Raw genomic sequence first — 16,259 nt, forward strand, 5'->3', positions numbered from 1 at the left:
CCACCTCACTACAAATAACTCAATTTCGTTCCTTTTTATGGCTGAGTAATATTCCATTGTATATCACTTCTCAGCCTTTTGGCTAAGATCAAGTGTAGTATCTGTTCTTATCAGTGAGGGATAGTTTTCACTGGTCTTGTTGCAATATTCTGAGACTTTCTCTGACCTTGTATGGATATACCTACTCCACACTTCTTGCTCCCTCTTGTGGCAGAATTCTTGTATGTCTTCTCTCAATCTTAAAATGCACCAGGCTGGCAGCTGCTAACCTCTCTTTTGTTTTCCCAAAGGTGGTGGTACTACAGCTCAAGATTGTGGTTTCTCCCTTGCCCACAGACACTGGCCTGTTTTCTGCACATGCTCCCTCTCTATCCAAGCTCACTCTTGCCACCGCCCACAGAACATGTACTAGGAGCCAGCTGCAGAGTTGGGGGAGGTGTGAGTTTGGAATTCAGGTCATTGTGGGTGTTCAAAGGCTACTTGGGGGATCTTGGGGTGAGATTTTCCCTGAAGCTCATGGGTGGGCTCTCTGCTGGAGTCCAGGATACAGTCAGCTGAAACTGTGTCCCGTTAATGCCCTTGGATATTCCTATCTACCTCTTTCCTTAACTTCCCCTCCACTCCCCAATCTTGGAGTTCTTGATTAATACTCTGGCTGCTGTGAGTGAGAAATGGGTTTCTGTAACAGCTTCTTTCACTGCTTGGGAAGCCAGATGCTCACTCACTGCTCTCCCTTTCCCCTGCAGAAGAGATGGTTTTTTGCTCCTAAGGAGTCCTGAAACTTCTTCTCTGGAAGCCTGGACTTCTACAAAGGCTCTCTCCTCTGTGTGTGTCCACATAAGTCAGTGTTTTTCAGGTGCTCCCATTCTGTGGCTGAGCAGGGCTGGAGCCAGTGCTCATGCCCATGCTGGTTCCACAGCTTGTACTAAAGTCTGTCTTCCTATTACCTGATGCATATGGGGGCAGAACCTCTCTGGGGTCCCTTGGTGTATGTTGCTGGATTCCACAACTCCCACAGAGACACTTTAGTTCATGGATGAATGCCAAATTTTAGTTGTGAAGGAGGGTCAAAACCAAGGTCATCTTATGCTGCCATGAAGCTGTTATCATTCTTTTATCAAAGCTTTTATCTAAGAAGGAAGAGAAAATGTCATTTTTGAATAGTTTTGAGTGGGATTCTGAAAATAACTTATCTAAGAAGGCTTCCATTTTTAGAAAGATAAAAACAATGGATAGTGGAGAAGACAATGAAGTAGCAGCAAGTGTCCCTGGTACCTTAAACACAAACACTATATCAAAGTCAATAGAGAATTAAACTTTTATGCACATCTGTACATTGTAAAACTTACATATTTTTGCTCTTTTAGATGTTTTAGCTTCTAATTGTCCTTTATTCAGGAAAATTTATTTGACATTTTTCTTTTTTTTTTTTTGTTTGGCTCTGTTGGGTCTTCGTTGCTGCACGCAGGTTTTCTCTAGTTGCCACGAGTGGGGGCTACTCTTTGTTGCGGTGCATGGGCTTCTCATTGCAGTGGCTTCTCTTGTTGTGGAACATGGGCTGTAAGTGCGTGGGCTTCAGTAGTTGTGGCACACAGGCTTCAGTAGTTGTGGCTTGCAGGCTCTAGAGCGCAGGCTCAGCAGTTGTGGCACACAGGCTTAGTTGTTCCGCAGCATGTGGGATCTTCACAGACCAGGGCTCGAATTCATGTCCCCTATATTGGCAGGCAGACTCTTAACCAATGCGCCACCAGGGAAGTCCCTAACTTATTTTTTAAAATAAGTTTATATATTTTATATATACTTCCATTTTCTCGTACTATCTTAAATATGTACTGATGTATGCATATTATCTGTGTATGTGTCCTTTTCACAAATGAACTGAACTTGCCAATGGTTTTTATCATTTGCCTATCATGGAGGCAAATATATATTTTAAAAATTTCAGCTCTTATTATTACCTCCACTCTCCAGTTTCCCAGTGATCTTCCAGTATCTGTCTTAGCTGCCCACCACAAATACCCTTCTTAGAAAATGACAACAACCCCTTGTATAGAATTTATTTTATGCTAAACACTATTCTAAGTGCCTGAGTATCATATGAAACTGATGTTGTTCTTGCCCCCATTTTACAGATGGCACAATGAAACAAAGAGAAATTAAATAACTCACCCACAGTCATACAACTTATGGTGGCAGAACCAATATCCAAATCAAGGCAGCCTGTCTCCAGAGCCCATTTTTTTTAACTTCTATAAACCCCTGAAACTTGGCCATCCATTTCAGTTATTAACCCAGCAGTTATCAGTTTAGTTCATAATATTTATTTCCATTAAAATTGTATTTCTTTCCAATCCACAGTCTATTCACTCTGAAAAGTTTTTCTTCAGTTAGATAAATGCATGGAGTACAAACTTTAATATTATGAGTTTTTTTCTGATATTAATATGTCTTCTTTCCTTGCAAATGAAAAATTTATCACATTATAAATCACCTGAAAATTTCTTTAAAGAGATACCATCCTTAGATGCAACTCATATAATGCAAATACATCATATTTAGTACTTTGTGTGGTTGTAGCTTTCCTGATATTTGTCTTTGTGATTAAGTAGATAATCAAAAAACTTTTTCTAAAAAAAGTACTAAAAATCTTATAATGTTCCTGACAAGAAAATGATTAAGAAATTAAGATCACAGAGAAACATGGCACATGAATTTAATCCATATTAATGTTATATATTAGCTTTGATTTATTTTCCTGATGCAAACTCTGAGATATTTAGAATATTTTTCTTTCTGTGAAGTCTCAACAATATATCCCTTTAAAAGAATCCCTTAGGAAGTCACTTCTTGTATAGTTTGTGCCTTAGGGCACAGCAATTTCTTAACAAGTGTTAAAGAGCAAAAGATAACCCTTTTCTCCATTACCACCAAACACTCCCTTTTTTACTTACTATGCCATATTCACTTGAGTCCCCATAAAACCAACAGCAGAAAAAATTTTGTCCATAGTTCTTGTATTGTATTTTAAGCTTTTAGTCCTTTTTGCTTCCTTCACTGTCCTGCCCTTGACCCACCTCAGTAAGGTTTTTAAGAAAGTTTTAATGTTAATAACTGTTAACTGTTGTTTAAGGGTTTCATAGTTCCCATATTATTTTATGAACACTACTAAGTCTGGAAAGTACATAGAGACTATTAGCAGAACACATTCACTTATGACACCTTTATTGCCAATAGTTGACTTCCTCAGTCACTGTTGTTATAGACAGGCAGATCCTTTTGAATTGACAGGCAAACGTCCATTGAACATCTTTTATATGAACAAATTATGAAAGTGGGCTTAGGCAAGTAAACATATAACAAGAAAATATCAGAACATGCTCTATCGTTTACTTGGTATATGCTTTTAAGAAAGTTTCATGACTTCTTTAAAAATTAATTTATTTATTTATGGCTGCGTTGGGTCTTTGTTGCTGCACACGGGTTTTCTCTAGTTGCAGCGAGCAGGGGCTACTCCTCATTGTATTGCGCGGGCTTCTCGTCGCGGTGGCTTCTCTTGTTGCAGAGCACGGGCTCTAGGCGTGTGAGCTTCAGTAGTTGTGGCGCACAGGCTTAGTTGCTCTGCAGCTTGTGGGATCTTCACAGACCAGGGCTTGAACCCGTGTCCCCTGCATTGGCAGATGGATTCTTAACCGCTGCGCTACCAGGGAAGTCCAGTTTCATGACTTTATAAACTCTTCTTTTATACAAGATTATATAATACCTGGCTCATAGACTGTGAGTATATTTTACCTCACTTTCTTTCCTCTAGCAGGCACCCAGTAAAAGTTTATTAAATTAATAAATATAAATAGTTAGCATAATTACTGAGAAATCTGTCATCCAGATTCTCTCTGTCACATTTTCCAAAGCAAAGATTTAGGGTAACATCAAGGAGAGAACTGTATTTGTGAACACTTAGGGAGACTTGTCTTATAAATGAGTGAAACTATCTTCAAAGAGCCATTTTTACATCTTTCCTATATACTTCTCTATTCCTCTGCCTTTTCTTTTTACTTGGTTTTTCCTTTCTCTCACTATAAGAGTTCATATAGTGGTTTTACTGCAGTAATGATTGTGGGAATGAGTGGAAAACTTTTCTTAATGTCTGGTCTTAATTGTGAAGGAATCTGATATCCAAAAGAATTATTTGCAAATATATCCAGACTTTACAAGTATTTTACTCTTAAGTAGAAACTATTTCTAGAAAGTAAAGGTCTCAAACCCTCCAAATTATCTCAGATAGTGGGCACAGTTATCATGGATGTATTAAACCTAGGATGACATTTGAAACTGTTTTCCACTCTGAAAAACAGTGGCTTTGCTTTATATCTTTGATAAAATAAATATCTTCAAGGTACAATGAGGTTTGGAGCAAAACAAATCCCAAACGTGGGTCATGTTGAAGATCCTTTCTTGAAAACTCTAAAATTTGTGTTGAAAATTAAAACAATAAATCATAGTATGACAGGAAAAATGTGAAACAGGCAGTTTTAACTCTGGAAATGACTTGAGCACTTGGAACTGTTTGTTCTAAATCTAAATCTAAATCTTTGTTCTAAATTGAGAAATTTAACAAAACAATACTGGAGGTAAACTATCAGAGACAAAAATCTGAAAATATTTCTATTTTAATCCCATGGTTGATTAGTTTTGTTTTTGTTTTTGTTTTCTCTCCAGTGCCACAGTCCTAGCCTAATTAAATGAACATGTAATTCTAATTTTAATTGTATCAAAAATAGAAATCAAAAACAAGTCAGAAAACCCTCTAAACTAAATAACTCCAAAATGATGTTTCAGGAAACTACTCTTTTCATCTTTGCATGATTTCTTCTGAAACCTTTTTAGTTCATATGCAAAAATCATCAGTTAAGTCTGTGACAGCTTTTTGAGTAAGAGCAAACTTTGCCTTGACTCCTAGGCAAGTTCAGAATTGATCCCTTAATCTCTCCCTCCCCCTGCTCTGTCTTTCCTTCCATCTCTCTCTCCGTCTCCCTCCCCCTTCCCTTCTTCAGAGGCAGCATAAAATTTTGGATGACCATTGGATTTTTCAGAGGAAATAGACACAATTTCAAGTCCAGGTTCTACTATTTTCCACCTGTGAAAACTTAAGCACCTTATTTATCCTATTCAAACCTCAATGGTCTTACCTATAAAATGGAGCTAATAAAACTCACACAGAATGATTAATATGATGAAATTAGAAAATAAAGTACTTGACATATAAAAAGCATTCAATAAATGTAAGACATTATTTTAAAATACTATTTCTCTTTTGCTTTCTATGATCTTCCCTTCCTTCTTTTGTCCTGACTTAAATATAGCATGCTAGGCACTTGCTAAGTTCTGTGGTATCATAGTGAAAGAAACCTCATTTTTCCATTCCAGGAGCTCACAGTCTATTAGAGAAGATAATACCAAAACATGGGGAGAGGGGTAAATGAGGCCAAAAGTGGCCAGTTCTTTAAAAGAGTTTTAGACAAATATTTGTTTGAGACAAAGGACTATGCTGGCTATATACAGTTTAGGACAAAGGTATGCCGCTGCTAAAGAATGACTATTTCTATATCTGTTCTCTTCCCTAATACCAGTAATAGCTAACATTTTGTGAGTACTTGCTCTATATTTTACTTTTGTGGAGCTGCTTCATGTGCAAACTGATTAGTCAAAGTTCTTCCTTGGAATTTCTTGAGTCTCAAGATGCTCTTTACATAACTCCTCCACCTTGTGATAAAATATTTCAGTTTCTTGGACATTCTGGATAAATTGAATAAGCAGTTGTTAATTGCAGTTGAGTCCAATTCAAAATGTTGATCTCTTGCATTGCAGAACTGCAGGAAAATATAATGGTCCCAAAAGCAACTTTCAATCACAGTGGAGTAGGAGTCAGTGGATAAATGTCCCAGCCTCTAAATCCTGGATGGGTGCTGGGAACACTTTTAGATGTTCTAAGCTTCACAGAGGGTCCTGAGAAGGACTAAGATTAGAATGGTAACCACTCATTAACACATGCTGTTGGCCCTTTTCCCTTCTTTGTATCACTTTCTCTTATCCATCACTTGTGCTTCCTTGATCAACTCCCAAATAAAATACTTGCACCCAAGTCCTTTTCTTTGCTTCTGATGATGGGAAAATTCAATGTCAGATATGTTCCAACAGTATCTGATAATAGAAGTCATTGAGTAAATGTACTGTCATCATCATCATCATCATTATCACTAATAAATTAATTAATCATTATCATTAATCATAATTAATCACCATCATTATCATTAATAAATTAATGATAAAGCTTGAAGTTCAGCCAGTACAACACAACAGTTATTAAATAATTTGATATCACTCCTCATAATTGTTAATTATTTAGTACTTAATATGTAACAAGTACAGTTCCTAAAGACCTTAAGGTTTTAACTTATTTAATCCTCGCTACTGTGACAAGAAGCAATTTTCATGCCACATTTTACAGATAAGAAAACTGAGGCATGTAGCTTTAATTAACTTGATTGTAGCCACAGAGCTAGTCAGAGGTTAGTAGAATTAGGTTTCAAAACCAGACAGCCTGTCTCTGGAGCCATCACACTTAACCACTGCAGATAAACTGACTTAGTCATAGTCATCATCATGAAGACCAAAATTAGAGGGTTTTTTTGGTTGGTTTGTTTTTAGTACTTTGCCTTTATTTGGAAGAGTATAGCCTTCAACTTAGGAGAAGATTATCCAAGTCATTTTAGCCAGTCTTTTGCGTAAAGGTTTTGATATGCATTCTGGTCGATTCTCTTCCTGAATCTTAACTACAGGGCTATGATTCTGCTGTATCATGGCACCATTTGATATCAGGAAGGGATTCAATAGAATATTAGAAAGATTTTTTTAACTGAAACTGACATGATCACTGGAGCAAATCGCGAAAACAGCTTTGCTATCTCCAGACTTAGTAACTTTAAAACTTGAACACACAATATTTGTTTTCATTATTTAGAATGCCTTCTTTTTGGCCAGTTTTTACTTATCTTTAATTATAATAGGGGTTATCTTCTCTAGAAATCTGTCCTTTGCCTCTGCAATTGAGATTATTTGCTTTCCTCTCAGTTTCCATGGTATATTATTTTTACCTCTTTTCTGACTTATGGAATTATGGTGTGTGTGTGTGCGCGCACGCACGTGTGTTTTACCTACTTCATGAGTGCCTTAAGGCAGGGATTGAACTTGTTCAGAATTGGATCCCCAATCACTGGCAAAATTAAATGACAAACTTTTTTTTTTTTTTTACGGTACGCGGGCCTCTCACTGTTGTGGTCTCTCCCGTTGCGGAGCACAGGCTCCGGACGCGCAGGCTCAGCGGCCATGGCTCACGGGCCCAGAGGCTCTGCGGCATGTGGGATCTTCGTGGACAGGGGCATGAACCCGTGTCCCCTGTATTGGCAGGGGGACTCTCAACCACTGCGCCACCAGGGAAGCCCATCCGGAAGACATTCTAAATGAAGAAATATGTGTGTGTGTGTATGTGTGTGAGGGGTAAAAGAGCAACACATTAGATATGGTATGGGTTATTCATTAGACAAGGTGATTTTTCCAGGGTTCTGAATCTTTCACTCAAAGTAAAAAATCAAATGAATAAATTGCCTAATGTTGTACAATGTATGGGTAGGTTCTAAAACACGCTGGTCCTGCTCTGTGGGAAAAGTCATGATTACGTACCTAAATTGTATTAGCCCAGGGTGCCATAACAAAATACCATAGACTGAGTGGCTTAAATGACAGACTTTTTTTTTTTCCTTAACTGTTCTGGAGGTTGAAGTCTAAGATCAGAGTGCCAACAAGGGTAGGTTCTGGTAAAGGCTCTCTTCCTGGTTTGCAGAAGGCCACTTCTCACTGGGTCCTCACATGGAGGAAAAAAAACAAACTCCCTAGTTTCTCTTACAAAGCCACTAATCCCATCATAGGCCATACTCTCATGATGTCATCAAAACCTAATTACCTCCCAAAGGCCCCGTCTCCAAATGGCATCACATTGAAGGTTAAGGCTTCAACATATGAATTTGGGGTGGACAATTCAGTTCATAGCATAAGATAACCAAAGGTGAAAATTGGCCTTGACACTGGGAAAAGTATGATTGGTTCTCATCTTTGTCCCATGTAGGAGGACATCTCACTTTCCATCCATTTGTCCAATTATTAATCATTTCTTGAAACTTATATGAGAACCCAGCTTCTAATTTAATCCTCTTTTAATTACCACATTCTACAACATATTTCTCCCATCTATGAGGCTTTTTGTTTTAGTTAAAATCAATCTCACACATAACTGGCCTCTAACTGGCTCATTAACAGGGTTATAAATGAATTTACACTTAAAGGAATAATTACAGATGCACTTTATATAGTATAATTATTTTCTTGTTAATATTATATAAATAACACATGTGCAGAATGTAAAGTAAATCTGCTGCAACAGTGTGTTCTTCTTCATATTGCCAGCACTTAGACTGGGGATTATTTATACTGGAATCTCTGTTAAAGTGATAGCATAGTAAAATATCTATTAATTATAGACTGTCTATTAACGGGTTGGATAGAATAATTGATAGATGTAATTTATTGTTCATTTTGTGGTAATTGACTGCTCTCCAAACAAGTGTCCTATTGTTTTTGAAAATAGTTTAAGTCACAATTTATTTACTTGATATTATTATAGAATCTCTGACTCCCTAGAAACCTGGATCCCTGATTTTAGAGTTTACCTCTTTACTCAAAAGAAAATATAGGGCTTCCCTGGTGGCGCAGTGGTTGAGAGTCTGCCTGCCGATGCAGGGGATGCGGGTTCGTGCCCCGGTCCGGGAAGATCCCACATGCCGCGGAGTGGCTGGGTCTGTGAGCCATGGCCATTGAGCCTGCGTGTCCGGAGCCTGTGCTCCACAACGGGAGAGGCCACAACAGTGAGAGGCCCGCGTACCGCAAAAAAAAAAAAAAAAAATATTCAGAAGAAAATGTAGCAACTCTACACAAATATTAATTTTTCTTAGAATGAGGAAAAAGAAATAAGAAAAAAAATTGGATAATGCTAACCTTGGAAAAAGAGGAAGAAAAAGGTACTGTTGAGAAAGAAATTTTGGCCTTTGATAAAAGAATACAAAATAGACTAATTTAAGGTAATTATTTGGTTGAGAGAGTGGAGGGAAATAAAAGGATCAACTTAATTGGGGCTGTTTGTCGGACAAGATGGCACCAGTTTGTTGGTTGGCTTTGGGTGAACTAACTTTCTAATATTTTACCTTTAATTGGTCTATCAAAAGTTAACCAAATGTACAACATTTCTATGACTCTGTACAGGACCCAGTGTAGTTGCTGGGAAGTTTACTGCCAATCCTAGCGACAACAATCATATTCCAAGGAGAGTGACTATACTGTCTTTTTCTTTTATATAAGAGGACTCAATAAGAAAGTGTTGATTAATGAATACCTGTAGATATATCTGCTCCTCTGGATCTCTGTGATCTTCCTTGAGGTTAATAGAGCAATAGGTGCATGTTGAACAACAGAGGAAATCCCTTTGCTCCCTTGCTGCTATTCATAGAGACAAGCATATAAAGTCAATCCACAGAGATGTGGGGGAAAGGTAGGGCCCACCTTACGCTAGAACTTGTACACTAGATTTTGTGTTTTACACTAGACACAAAAGGGAAATAACCTAATTTGTTTGGGGATCATGAGATCCCCCAAATAAAACATAAGGTATAACATATACAGAATAATAGATAATCCTCACTGTGGCCTAGACAACACCACGTGACCTGTCTCTGCCCCAGTCTCATCTCCTGCTCTCCCCATTTCTCTCTGCTTCAGTTCCTGGTGGTTTGTCAGTTTTTGTTAGTTATAGTTCCCATGGGGTTTGGCTGTACTGTGACTCCTATCTTTTGGTGTCTAAAATAGTCACATAAGTGAAAAAGCCTGAGTGACTATCTGTTCCTTACAACTAAAAGAGAGAACTAAAATGGCCTCAAACACTCTCTACTAGATTAATTATTGCAGTTAAAAAATAGAAGCTTTTGTGCTTGTGTTCTTTACCATAAGCTTCTGGAAAATAGTGTTTATTTCTTATTTACTTTTTATCACTATAGTAACTACCAATGTTTCATGTATATTAAATGCTGAATAAGTGAACGATGGCAGGAAACTAAGCAGCTTATCAAGTCAGCAGGTATCTTCTTCTGCCCTTTCCCCACCAAAATTTCAAGAGATCACAAAAGTCAGTAGAAATTTTTCTGGTCGCAGGATTTAACTTCTGGCCATATTTCTCTTGGGGCCTCTCTTTTAACAATGAATTTGTCCTAAATCTCTGTGGTGCATCATTTGTTGACCTTTTATTAAATGTTGTCTGAGGTTCACTGGGAAGTTAGAAAGATTTGGAAAAGCTCCTTTTTATACCATGGACAAAACAGAGGCCCTCTTGAAGACTTTGACCTCTGTAAACAGGCGAGTAGAGTCTGGGATCATACCATTCAATGTAGGTTCAGAAAAGAGAACTGCAGTGGACACTCAGACAAAAAAGAAATCGTAAACAGAACCCTGAAGGTGAAGTTCAGAAACTGCTTAGAGAGTGTATCAGAGACCATGTAGAGTTCTAAATGGAAACCTAGAATAGTGAAGTGAGAAACTAGCAGTTTTAGGTGTTGTAACTGTCACTAAATATATCAGTGAACCAAAATCCCCTGGGAACTATTTTCAGATTCAAATGTCTGGTTATCCCTACTAAGGGCAGATCAGAACCTGCCTGCTAACTGTAACAACTAGGATAATCAGGTTCTGTTTCTATTTCCTGCTTATTCACATATGGGCCATATCTATTTTCTTGCATGCTCAGTGTATTTTATGTTGAACATTATGGAGGATACATTGTAGAAGTTCTAGTTAATCTTTCTCTGAATGGTGTTGACTTTTATCCTTGGAGGCAATGAAATTAATTAATTAACTTATTAAATACTGGAGGCTTAGATTTATACATTGTTAGGATAGACCTATTTCAATTTAGTTTTTCCCTTAGTTCAAGGCTTATACATACATAATGTGCATCTCTTCTGGACTTGCGGTGGAAAACCTAAAGTGTTTACTGTGTCCCTATTAATTGCACTTAAATTCCATACTCCTATCTCCATTAAAATAGCATGGAAATGAGACATCCTTTTAGGTCATTCAATCTTCCGACACCATTATCCATTAAAGAAAGGCAAATAAAAACTACATTGAGATACAACTTCATATACATTAGGATGGAAACATTAATTAATTAAAATATTTTAAATTGGAAAATAACAAGTGTTTGTGAGGATGTGCAGAAACTGGTACCTTTATACATTGCTAATGGTAAAATTATTGAACTACTATGGAAAATATGTTCAAGGTTCCTGTCTTAGTCCATTTGGGCTGCTATAACAAAACTACCATAGACTGGGTGGCTTATAAACAACAAACATTTATTTCTTACAGTTCATGAGGCTGAGAAGTCCAAGATCAAAGCATTGGCAGATTCGGTGTCTGGTGAGAGCCAGATCTCACGTGGCAGAAGAGCTAAGAGAGCTCTCAGTCCTCCTTTATAAGAGCACTAATTCCATTTTTCAGGGCTCAATCCTTATAACCTAACCACCTCCCAATGGATCTAATTTCTAATACCTGGTGGGTAGGTTTCAACATATGAATTTTGGGGGGGGACACAAACATGCATACCATAACAGTTCCTCACAAATTAAACATAGATGGCATATGGCTCATCAATTCAACTCCTACATATATACTATAAAGAAAAACAGGCACTCAAACAAATTCTTGTACACAAATGTTCATAGCAGCATTATTCACCATAACCAAAAGGTGGAAACAACCCAAACGTCCATTATCAGACCAATGGATAAATAAACTGTGGTATATAAATAAAGTGGAATATTACACAGCCATAAAAAGAGATTAAGTGCTATTGCATACTATAGCATGTATTATCCTTGTAAACATTAGGCAAAAAGTGAAATAAGTCAGACAAAAAAGTTTGCATTTTGTGAGATTTTATTTATATGATATATCCAGAATAGATAAATTCATAGCCACAGAAGGGAGATTGGTGATTGCCAGGGGCTGGAAGAAGAGGGAAGTGGTTAGTAACTGCTTATGTACTAGTTTTTTTTAAAGTGGTGAAAATGTTTTGGATCTATACTGTATAGAAGTGTTGATTACACTACACTATGAATGTACTAAATGTCACTGAATTGCTTAGTTTAAAATGGTTAATTTTATATTGTGTGAATTGTACCCAATTTTAAAAATTACAAAAACAATCAAACAAAAAAAGAAGGAAGGCATAGAGAATACCACCGTACACAGACAAATTCCTTCTCCATGACTTCCACATTTTTCTATGCAGCAAAAAAACCCCAAATCATTTAAAAAATATTTTTCTGGTAAGAAAAATTATAATTTCAAGATCAAACAAATAATAATGCCAAATGAATGAATAAGGTGATATTTTATTGTGTTCCTAGATTTTATTTCTTCTGTTTTCATCATATACTCATATGCCATCAAATATTCAATAAGATACATATTTCAAGAATTTTTTTCAGCATTCACTAATTGAATAATACAGTCTCAGGCACCAGCAGGGTAGGGTTAATGAGGTACAAAGATAAGTAAGGTAAATTTCCTGTTTTTAAGATGCACACTATATAGTAAGCAAGTTGTAAATAAACTCTTTCCATCATTGTACAAAGTAGAAAAAGTAAAGTGTCAAAAGAGAGGTGTATATATTTGCCCTATTTGAGAGCATATTTGCAGCTAAGGAAACCAAAAGCGAATTCTGAAAGCAGGCTGATCTTTACCCTTGAGGACAGGTAAGACTTTGGCATGCAAGGATTGGGAAAGATGTTCTGTTTTTTGTTTTTTTTTTTTCTTGGCTGCGCTGCGCGGCTTGTGGATCTTAGTTCCCCAATCAGGGATCAGCCGGCAGTGAAAGCAGAGTCCTAACCACTGGACCCCCAGGGAATTCCCGGGAAAGATATTCTAAACAGAAAATATTAACAGGAAAATCAGACAGGGAAGAAAGTACGAAACACATTTTAAAAAGTAGTTGATTCGGGAGTTGTATAGTGTGGGGAAAGTAAAGGTTAATTAAGCAAGTGAAAATCTGAGCTCAGTGAAGAGAGGGACTGTATGGGCCTCATTTGTAATTTATCTCAATGAACAAGCAAAGTTTCCCAGAGATCCCAAGCAATCAATACATGAATATAATTGAAAGAACAAATAAGTAAACTGAGGTATGATAAAGAATGTGAAAAAGTTCTATAACCTGCAAAGTACTCTATAATTAAAGACAACTTAGAGCTGGGGCACAAATACTTTGAAGATTACTGCAGTGGAGTCTACTGGAGATTATTCCTAATAGGAACATCATGTGAAGAGATTTACTCAGTTAACTTCAAAGACTGCACAGAAGAAGCAAATGGATTAGATGCTTTATGTTCTCAAACTTCACACTAGAGACTGTCTAATTAATCTGTAATTACAAAACTAGAATGATTCTTCCTTAAATGTTCCAGGAAGGAGATTATGCTTCTTGCAAGTTTTGCTGCTAATATCTTGGCAATTAGGAGATACTTCTTAGTAAACAGTCAAACTTAACCATAGGCACAGGAGGACCTTGAAATTTGCTTATGAGATCTCCATCCTTCCTCATCTTAACATCACTCCTGTCTTCAGTAAAGCCCACTGGAGGTGGAGAAAGCTAAATCTTCACTGTGGCTTAACTTTTCTTACTCTCCATGAGATAATGAGTTTGAAATTAGGTGACAGTGCTCTGCCTAAAAACAATTTTTGTAATAATCCAGGGTGGAATTAGGAAAACCACTTAGAAATCTACCACCTAATGGATGTGAGGAATATGACATTTCCTTGTACCAAAGATAGAAAAGTGAAGATAGTAAGAAGATGTCAAATCCTAGGTATATTTTGAAAATAAAACAAAGAATTCACTAATGAATTGGCTATGAGGGTGAGAAAGGGAGAAGTTAAGGGTGTTACCAAGGTTTCTTTGGTTTGAACTACTAGAAGATTAGAATTGCTGTTTATTAGATGGTATGAGTTCCCATATGACCAGGTTTGAGAGTGGGAATCAAGAATTCTGTTTTAGTATGTTCAGTTAGAGAGTCCATTTAGATATCAAAGGAGAGAGTCCAATTCGTGGTATTTGTCAATCTAGAGTTCAGTGGACATATCAGGTCTGGAGACATTAATTTGGGAGAAATCGTTCTACAAATGACATTTAAGGGCAAGAAACTGAATGACATTACCTAAAGAATGAATTTAGATCAAGGAGAGAAGTGACATAAGAACTTGAAGCCAGAATTGACTCAATATTTACTCCAACATTTATAGGCTAGGAAGAAATGGATAAAATGATCTGAAATGGAAAACCTGATGAGGTTGAAGAAAAACTAAAGGAAGAGTGTTCTAGAAGCCAAGTATAAAAATTACATAATAAAAAAATGTCCTGTACTGAATTAAGCAAAACCAAAGTGACAAAGTTTGCATGATATAAAACTATCTATATAATAACTGGTATTATATAGACATAAAAGTGTGTATGAGTGAATATTTCTGTATATGTTTACATGTACATAATTTTTTTAGAAAACTTCACAGAAGTGAATAACTCTGGTTACCTCCAGAGAGTAGCAGAGAAAAGGATGAAGGAATGGGAAGTAAATCCTGTTTCTTTTTCACTCTTGTTTTGATTAAAATTTTCACATCTATCACTTTTTAATAAATATTCTTAAAATCAATTTTAATAAAGATGTAATATGAAATATATTTGCAAAATATACATTAATCAATGTTCTGTTTTTACTCAGGTTTTTTTTTAGGTTATAGTTCCCAATTTAAAAAATGTTTGAAATGTCATGAAATGCCATATTTACTTTTGATTAATAAAAATGTTTCTAAACAATAGGGTCAAAAGCAAGAGAATTTTGAAACTAATTTCTTTTACCTGACTCAAACAACATGTCAATCTCATTAGATTTTCTTAAACAAATGAGCAAAGAGCAGCATGATATAGCAGCAAAAGAGCACAGCTAAAAGGCAGATTTAGGATTGTGACGTGAACTGTACCATTTTTGTGACTTCAGGTAAATCACATAATCTTTCTGTGCTTAAATTTTTTAGTCTAGGTAATTAAGATGATGATGATGCCAACAAATTCATCCTGGATGGATACACAAAGTTTCAGTGATTATTAGATGGGATAATGCAAGTCAAATTGGTTTGGAAAAAGGAAAGCCTATTAGATCCCATTAAATGCATAAAGTATTAAGATCATTGCCTTGCACATAAATTAAATCTCTGATCATTTGCTTCCAAAACTTTGATTACAGAAGTTGTGATCCCACAGGTACTTTTTAGAACTTAATATTTATCAAGACTTTTTATATCCCTAATATTTGGAAAGACAATTATGTTACATATGGTGCATTTACTCCATCAGCACTGCAGACCCTAAGGCTATTTCATATGCAGCATCATTTCAAAGTCTCATTCTCTTTCACTGCCTCAAGTGAAAAACTGATTATGATTTTAATCAATTCATTCAAAAATAAAGGCTAACTTCCTTAATAGCTCTCATGGTTCAGACAATATTTCCATCTGAGTCAGCTTACATTTTGTTCTTTATTCATTTCATCCCATTTACTTTTAGTTCTTTATCCATGTAACTATTATTTTTTCAGTGTTTATGTCTCAAAATAAATAATTGCTCTAATAGGAACTTCTTTATATCTACAAAAAAATACATAGTGAAGCTTTAAAATATGGTTACCCTATTCCCCCCAGAATTCTATTTGGTTACATAAAGTTTATTGCCTGTAAGATATGTTCTAACTAGCCTATGAACAGTGAACACTGCAGGTTAACTCTTTTTTATCTATTCTGGCCAACTGACATATTAATATTCAGTAACAAATGGAATCTAAAATATTAAGGAGTTAGGAGAAAATAATTTGCCCCCAGTGAGCTATCATACACTCCTATTTAGGTTTGGTGTAGGAAAAAAATGGTGGGTTTATATGCCTGTTAGATTTCTTTAAGGTGGTTATCATTGTCACAAATGACCCTGGATAAACAGTATAGGTTCAAGAACCATAATGGATTCACCAATTCATCTATAGAAGAGACCACCCTTAGGA

The 16,259-nt window shown here is 36.3% G+C and overlaps 1 long non-coding RNA gene and 1 pseudogene across 1 annotated transcript in view; both read left to right on the forward strand.

The window, feature by feature from the left end:
* The window catches only part of LOC137208450 (uncharacterized), a 385,078-nt gene that overhangs the window by 187,350 nt on the left and 181,469 nt on the right, over nucleotides 1-16,259 (forward strand). The window lies entirely within an intron of this gene.
* On the forward strand, nucleotides 63-186 carry LOC137209511 (U2 spliceosomal RNA; annotated as a pseudogene).

The sequence above is a fragment of the Pseudorca crassidens genome, chromosome 16 (genome assembly GCF_039906515.1).
Source record: "Pseudorca crassidens isolate mPseCra1 chromosome 16, mPseCra1.hap1, whole genome shotgun sequence".
Lineage (NCBI taxonomy): Eukaryota > Metazoa > Chordata > Mammalia > Artiodactyla > Delphinidae > Pseudorca > Pseudorca crassidens.